The sequence below is a fragment of the Oncorhynchus mykiss genome, chromosome 16 (genome assembly GCF_013265735.2).
Source record: "Oncorhynchus mykiss isolate Arlee chromosome 16, USDA_OmykA_1.1, whole genome shotgun sequence".
Classification (NCBI taxonomy): Eukaryota; Metazoa; Chordata; class Actinopteri; order Salmoniformes; family Salmonidae; genus Oncorhynchus; species Oncorhynchus mykiss.
This window is the reverse complement of record NC_048580.1, coordinates 7,768,886-7,776,993: the sequence shown is the minus strand read 5'-3', so window position 1 is coordinate 7,776,993 and position 8,108 is coordinate 7,768,886.

The window sequence follows — 8,108 nt, the reverse complement described above, 5'->3', positions numbered from 1 at the left end:
AGAGATGGATAGAGGAGGGATGGATAGAGGAGAGATTGATAGAGGAGGGATGGATAGAGGAGGGATGGATAGAGGAGAGATGGATAGAGGAGAGATGGATAGAGGAGGGATGGATAGAGGAGAGATGGATAGAGGAGAGATGGATAGAGGAGAGACGGATAGAGGAGGGGTGGATAGAGGAGAGATGGATAGAGGAGAGATGGATAGAGGAGAGATGGATAGAGGAGAGATGGATAGAGGAGAGATGGATAGAGGAGGGATGGATAGAGGAGAGATGGATAGAGGAGAGATGGATAGAGGAGAGATGGATAGAGGAGAGATGGATAGAGGAGAGATGGATAGAGGAGGGATGGATAGAGGAGAGATGGATAGAGGAGAGATGGATAGTGAAGAGATGGATAGAGGAGAGATGGATAGAGGAGAGATGGATAGAGGAGAGATGGATAGAGGAGAGATGGATAGAGGAAAGATGGATAGAGGAGAGATGGATAGAGGAGAGATGGATAGAGGAGGGATGGATAGAGGAGGGATGGATAGAGGAGGGATGGATAGAGGAGAGATGGATAGAGGAGAGATGGATAGAGGAGGGATGGATAGAGGAGAGATGGATAGAGGAGAGATGGATAGAGGAGAGATGGATAGAGGAGAGATGGATAGAGGAGAGATGGATAGAGGAGAGATGGATAGAGGAGAGATGGATAGAGGAGAGATTGATAGAGGAGGGATGGATAGAGGAGGGATGGATAGAGGAGAGATGGATAGAGGAGGGATGGATAGAGGAGAGATGGATAGAGGAGAGATGGATAGAGGAGGGATGGATAGAGGAGAGATGGATAGAGGAGAGATGGATAGAGGAGAGATGGATAGAGGAGAGATGGATAGAGGAGAGATGGATAGAGGAGAGATGGATAGAGGAGAGATGGATAGAGGAGAGATGGATAGAGGAGGGATGGATAGAGGAGAGATGGATAGAGGAGGGATGGATAGAGGAGAGATGGATAGAGGAGAGATGGATAGTGAAGAGATGGATAGAGGATGATTAAGGGTCAAAATTGATCCATTCAGAAAGTATATATACATGTGCTTTTGGAAAGTATTCACACCCTTTGACTTATTCCACATTTTGGTGTGTTACAGCCTGAATTCAACATAGATTAAATGTGTTTTTCCCTCATCCAGCTACACACAATATACCCTATAATGACAAAGTGAAAACATGTTTTTAAAAATGTTGGCAAATGTATTGAACATGAAACAGTATTCACACCACAGAGTCAATACTTTGTAGAAGCACCTTTAGCATCGACTACAGCTGTGCGTCTTTCTGGGTAAATCTCTAAGAGCTTTCCACACCTGGATTGTGCAACACAACCCAGCCCTGTTCAAGTTGGTTGTTGATCGTTGCTAGACAACCATTTTCAGGTCTTGCCATAGATTTTCAACTAGATTTAAATCAAAACTGTAACTCGGCCACTCAGGAACATTGACTGTCTTCTTGCCAAGCAACTCCAGTGTAGATCTGGCCTTGTGTTTTAAATTATTATCCTGTTGAAGGTTAAATTATTTCCAAGTGTCTGGTGGAAAGCAGACTGAACCAGGTTTTCCTCTAGGATTTTGCCTGTGCTTAGCTCCATTCCATTTATGTTTTATCCTGAAAAACTCCCCCAGTCCTTAACGATTAGAACCATACTCATAACATGATGCTGTCACCACTATGCTAGAAAATATGGAGAGTGGTACTCATTAATGTGTTGTATTGGATATGCCCCAAACATAACACTTTGTATTCAGGACCGAAAGTTAATTTACATTTTATTGTGGTATTATTTTAGTGCGTTATTGCAAACTGGTTCCTCTTTTCCACTATGTCAATGAGGTTAGTACTGTGGAGTAACTACAATATTATTTATTGTATATTCTTCTATCACAGCCATTAACCTCTGTAATTGTTTTTAAAGTCACCATTGGCCTCATGGTGAAATCCCTGAGCGGTTTCCTTCCTCTCCGGCAACTGAGTTAGGAAGGACGCCTGTATATACTGGATGTATTGATACACTATCCAAAGTGTAATGAATAACTTCATCATGCTCAATGACGGCTTTTTTTTTTTTTTACCCATCTACCAATAGGTGCTCTTTTTTTTTACGAGGCATTAGAAAACCCCCCTGGTCTTTGTGGTTGAATCTGTGTTTGAAATTCACTGCTCGACTGAGGCACCTTACAGATAATTGTATGTGTGGGGTACAGAGATGAGGTTGTCATTCAAAAATCATGTTAAACACTATTATTGCACACAGAGTCCATGCAACTTATAATGTGACTTGTTAAACTTGTTAAGCAAATGTTTACTCCTGAACTTATTTAGGCGTCATAACAAATGGGTTGAATACTTATTGACTTTTAAGACATTTCAGCTTTTCATTTTTTATTAATTTGTAAACATTTCAAAAAACATAATTCCACTTTAACATTACGGGCTATTGTGTGTGTGTGTGTGTGTGTGTGTGTGTGTGTGTGTGTGTGTGTGTGTGTGTGCATGTATGTGTGTGTGTGTGTGTGTGTGCATGTATGTATGTGTGTGTGTGTGTGTGTGTGTGTGTGTGTGTGTGTGTGTGTGTGTGTGTGTGTGTGTGTGTGTGTGTGTGTGTGTGTGTGTGTGTGTGTGTGTGTGTGTGTGTGTGTGTGTGTGTAGGCCAGTGACAGAACAAATCTCAATTTAATCCCTTCTAAATTCAGGCTGTGAATATTTTCTGAAGGCACTGTAGATAAAGGATGAGGGTGGAGATATTTGCCAGGCCATGCTGAATGCCTTCGATTCCGGCTGCTGTATTGTGATCAACTTCAAACAGCCTGCAGATGTGCCGAGAGGGAGACTCGCTCTTACAAAGTTACAAAGGCCATGTTCTGTTCCTATTGTCGTGTCTCTGATGAGACACGGGAGATTCCGCTATGTGGCTTGTATCTGTGCAAACGGCCAAAACCGTTATGATATCCTGCTCTTTCTTTCCATGTGCACTAAGATGTATTGCTTTTATGAGGATTTCTAGGAAAGTAAAAGGTTTACTTGACAATTGTAGTGAAATACGGAAGGCTACAGCTGTAAATGTCCTAGAATTGTACACATTATAGACTCCAAGTTGAATGAACCAGCATCAGAGAAATGTATTTCAAGACAGTATTTAAGATACGTAGGATTTATACTTTCCTAGTTAGTATAACGACCTGGCTTAAAGTTCATTTTATTATGGATTTGTGTATATAATGTATATTGCGTTTCCTTACGTATTTATTAACACTCAAATTCATTTATTTAATTTTTACTGTTGAAATAAGTGGCTCTTTTAAAAATATTTCACATTTTCCAGCCAAGTTACATTTTTTCTTCTTCGTGTGTTTCTGATAAGTTTCAAAGTACAGACAGTTATGCTCCTTTCTGTGTGTGTTGGTGTCAGATATTTATTTTTCAGTTATTTATTTGTCTTAAGTGCTATTTTGGTAACTTTCTGTGTGTGATTAGTTGCAATGATTAACTTAAATGATAGGAGTTCTATGTTAAGTTGTACAGAATATTCATAATTTTTATATCAAAGATACTCGGGCAAATTATGAAACATAAAGTGAGTTGTTTAGTAACTTGTTTATTGCCAAATATAATTGTTTATATTGTTACGTACTAATAAGGTTCAGTGTTGATAACAGAAATAAAAGAAGACATTTTTATACAAAGTCTAAACGCCTATATAACTACCATAGAACTCATAACAAACATTTTCATTCGATTATTATTAAGCATTTTTCAGATCTGGGTATGCCGTTAAACACGAGGGGACACAAACGTGTTGGGGAGTTGAAGATTGTGCAGTTCCTCTAATGGCCATTGGAGGGCAATGTTAACACATTTCTGTCACTATGGTGGTCTTGCCTTATTGCTCATTGAGATCGATCAACTCAATACGCTCTGTTCTTCCTCGCACAACTCTCTTCATTTCATCAACCTCATATACATTTCAACCTGAGCAATGAGAGAAAACATGTTCATACTGGTCCCCGATGGGAATTAAACCGACAACCTTGGGTGTTGCAAGTGCTATACTAATTGAGCCACACGGGAGTCAGAATAGTTTTGACAGTACAAAGATGCAATGTGACATTTGTTTCAAAATCTGTTTTATTGTTGTTTTACGTTTTTTTTCAAACTAGTGCAAATACATCCCAAAAGGAGGCGGGTTCTACAGCAGCCCGTTGGGGCCAAAAAGATTCTGTTTCCATTGATTCCAATATATTGGTTTAAGATGTCAGATTCATCCGTTGTTATATTTTGGTCGTCCTCCTATGGTGGGCTACCCAGGTTAGGATGAAGATGCCCGTAGCCAGTGACCTATGGTCAATTTAGTGTTTCCTTGCCTAAACTGATGCTAGATCTGTGCCTATGGGCAACCTCTACACAGGTTAGGATGAAGATGCCCGTAGCCAGTGACCTAAGGTCAGTTTAGTGTTTCCTTGCCTAAACTGATGCTAGATCTGTGCCTATGGGCAACCTCTACCCAGGTTAGGATGAAGATGCCCATAGCCAGTGACCTATGGTCAGTTTAGTGTTTCCTTGCCTAAACTGATGCTAGATCTGTGCCTATGGGCAACCTCTACCCAGAAAGGCCTGATACATGTGAGCTCCTCTTAAACCACTTTATGCACATTCATTATTCAACAACGATACAAAACCACTCAGTGGAATCTGAGCACTTATAACGATGCTACTCATACTTCCTCTCGCTGCTCTCTACATCATTCCTCCCCCTGTATACTGTGTATTGATTGCCTACAACTATTTGTATTCAAAGCCTAAGCATGGACTGAAACAAGCTGAGTTGTATGAAAAAAAGGAGGAGCTGAAGGAATGTCTAACTGCATGAAGCATCGTAAGACAACCATCTTGTTTTTGTTTTGTTTAGTTTTTCATCTGCAGGACTTTGCTAATACAGCACACATCAGCCTACACTGCAGCCTACACATCAGCCTACACTGCAGACTACATATCAGACTACACTGCAGACTACACTGCAGACTACACATCAGCCTACACTGCAGACTACACTGCAGACTACACATCAGCCTACACTGCAGACTACACATCAGCCTACACTGCAGACTACATATCAGACTACACTGCAGACTACACTGCAGCCTACATATCAGCCTACACTGTAGCCTACATATCAGCCTACACTGCAGACTACACTGCAGACTACACATCAGCCTACACTGCAGACTACACTGCAGACTACACATCAGCCTACACTGCAGACTACACATCAGCCTACACTGTAGCCTACATATCAGCCTACACTGCAGACTACACTGCAGACTACACATCAGCCTACACTGCAGACTACACATCAGCCTACACTGCAGACTACACATCAGCCTACACTGCAGACTACACATCAGCCTACACTGTAGCCTACATATCAGCCTACACTGCAGCCTACACTGCAGACTACACATCAGCCTACACTGCAGACTACACTGCAGACTACACATCAGCCTACACTGCAGACTACACATCAGCCTACACTGCAGACTACAGATCAGCCTACACTGCAGCCTACACATCAGCCTACACTGCAGACTACACATCAGCCTACACTGCAGACTACACATCAGCCTACACTGCAGCCTACATATCAGCCTACACTGCAGACTACACATCGGCCTCCACTGCAGACTACACTGCAGCCTACAATGCAGACTACACTGCAGACTACACATCATTCTACACTGCAGACTACACATCAGCCTACACTGCAGACTACACATTAGCCTCCACTGCAGACTACACATCAGCCTACACTGCAGACTACACATCAGCCTCCACTGCAGACTACACATCACCTACACTGCAGACTACACATCAGCCTACACTGCAGACTACACATCGGCCTCCACTGCAGAAAACCCATCAGCCTACACTGCAGCCTACATATCAGCCTACACTGCAGACTACACATCAGCCTACACTGCAGACTACACATCAGCCTCCACTGCAGACTACACATCAGCCTACACTGCAGACTACACTGCCGACTACACATCAGCCTACACTGCAGACTACACATCGGCCTCCACTGCAGACTACACTGCAGCCTACACTGCAGACTACACATCAGCCTACACTGCAGACTACACATCAGCCTACACTGCAGACTACACATCAGCCTACACTGCAGACTACACTGCAGACTACACATCAGCCTACACTGCAGACTACACATCAGCCTACACTGCAGCCTACACTGCAGACTACACATCAGCCTACACTGCAGACTACACATCAGCCTACACTGCAGCCTACATATCAGCCTACACTGCAGACTACACATCAGCCTACACTGCAGACTACACATCAGCCTACACTGCAGACTACACATCAGCCTACACTGCAGACTACACATCAGCCTACACTGCAGACTACACATCAGCCTACACTGCAGACTACACATCGGCCTCCACTGCAGACTACACTGGAGACTACACATCAGTCTACACTGCAGCCTACACTGCAGACTACACATCAGCCTACACTGCAGACTACACATCAGCCTACACTGCAGACTACACATCAGCCTACACTGCAGCCTACACATCAGCCTACATATCAGCCTACACTGCAGACTACACATCAGCCTACACTGCAGACTACACTGCAGCCTACATATCAGACTACACATCAGCCTACACTGCAGCCTACATATCAGCCAACACTGCAGACTACACTGCAGACTACAGATCAGCCTACACTGCAGCCTACACTGCAGACTACACATCAGCCTACACTGCAGACTACACATCAGCCTACACTGCAGCCTGCATATCAGCCTACACTGCAGACTACACTGCAGACTACACTGCAGACTACACATCAGCCTACACTGCAGACTACACATCAGCCTACACTGCAGACTACACATCAGCATACACTGCAGACTACACTGCAGACTACACATCAGCCTACACTGCAGACTACACATCAGCCTACACTGCAGACTACACTGCAGACTACACATCAGCCTACACTGCAGCCTACACATCAGCCTACACTGCAGACTACACATCAGCCTACACTGCAGACTACACATCAGCCTACACTGCAGCCTACATATCAGCCTACACTGCAGACTACACATCGGCCTCCACTGCAGACTACACATCAGCCTACACTGCAGACTACACTGCAGCCTACATTGCAGACTACACATCAGCCTACACTGCAGACTACACATCAGCCTACACTGCAGACTACACATCACCTACACTGCAGACTACACTGCAGACTACACATCAGCCTCCACTGCAGACTACACTGTAGACTACACATCAGCCTACACTGCAGATTACACTGTAGACTACACATCAGCCTACACTGCAGACTACACATCCCATAACAATGTCCTTCACTCCTGGCGGGCCACCGTGTATCTAAGACAAGAACGCCAGGTGTTTTCAAACAATGCCACTTTCTTACTTTCCTTGAACATCTATTAGATACTGAAAGGTAACTAGCATAGAGCTGGTCTTTCTGCATTGTCTCCCTCGCTACCCAGAGGTCTGTAAACATTGGATTTAGTTCCCAGCACAGAGCCACTTCCGTATCAACAGTATGTGGCTATGTCATTACTCTGTACGTGGCTATGTCATTACATTGTATCAACAGTATGTGGCTATGTCATTACTCTGTACGTGGCTATGTCATTACATTGTATCAACAGTATGAGGCTATGTCATTACATTGTATCAACAGTATGAGGCTATGTCATTACTCTGTACGTGGCTATGTCATTACATTGTATCAACAGTATGGGGCTATGTCATTACTCTGTACGTGGCTATGTCATTACATTGTATCAACAGTATGAGGCTATGTCATTACATTGTATCAACAGTATGAGGCTATGTCATTACTCTATATGAAGATAGGGGGCGATAATGAGAACAATGAGTGGCAGCCTTACCTTTTTTTTTAATAAAAGTGAAATTAGTGCTGTGTTCACATCTCTTCCAAATGAACCCTTGTGAACATATTAAACATTTAGAGCAATAGTGGACCTAATTGA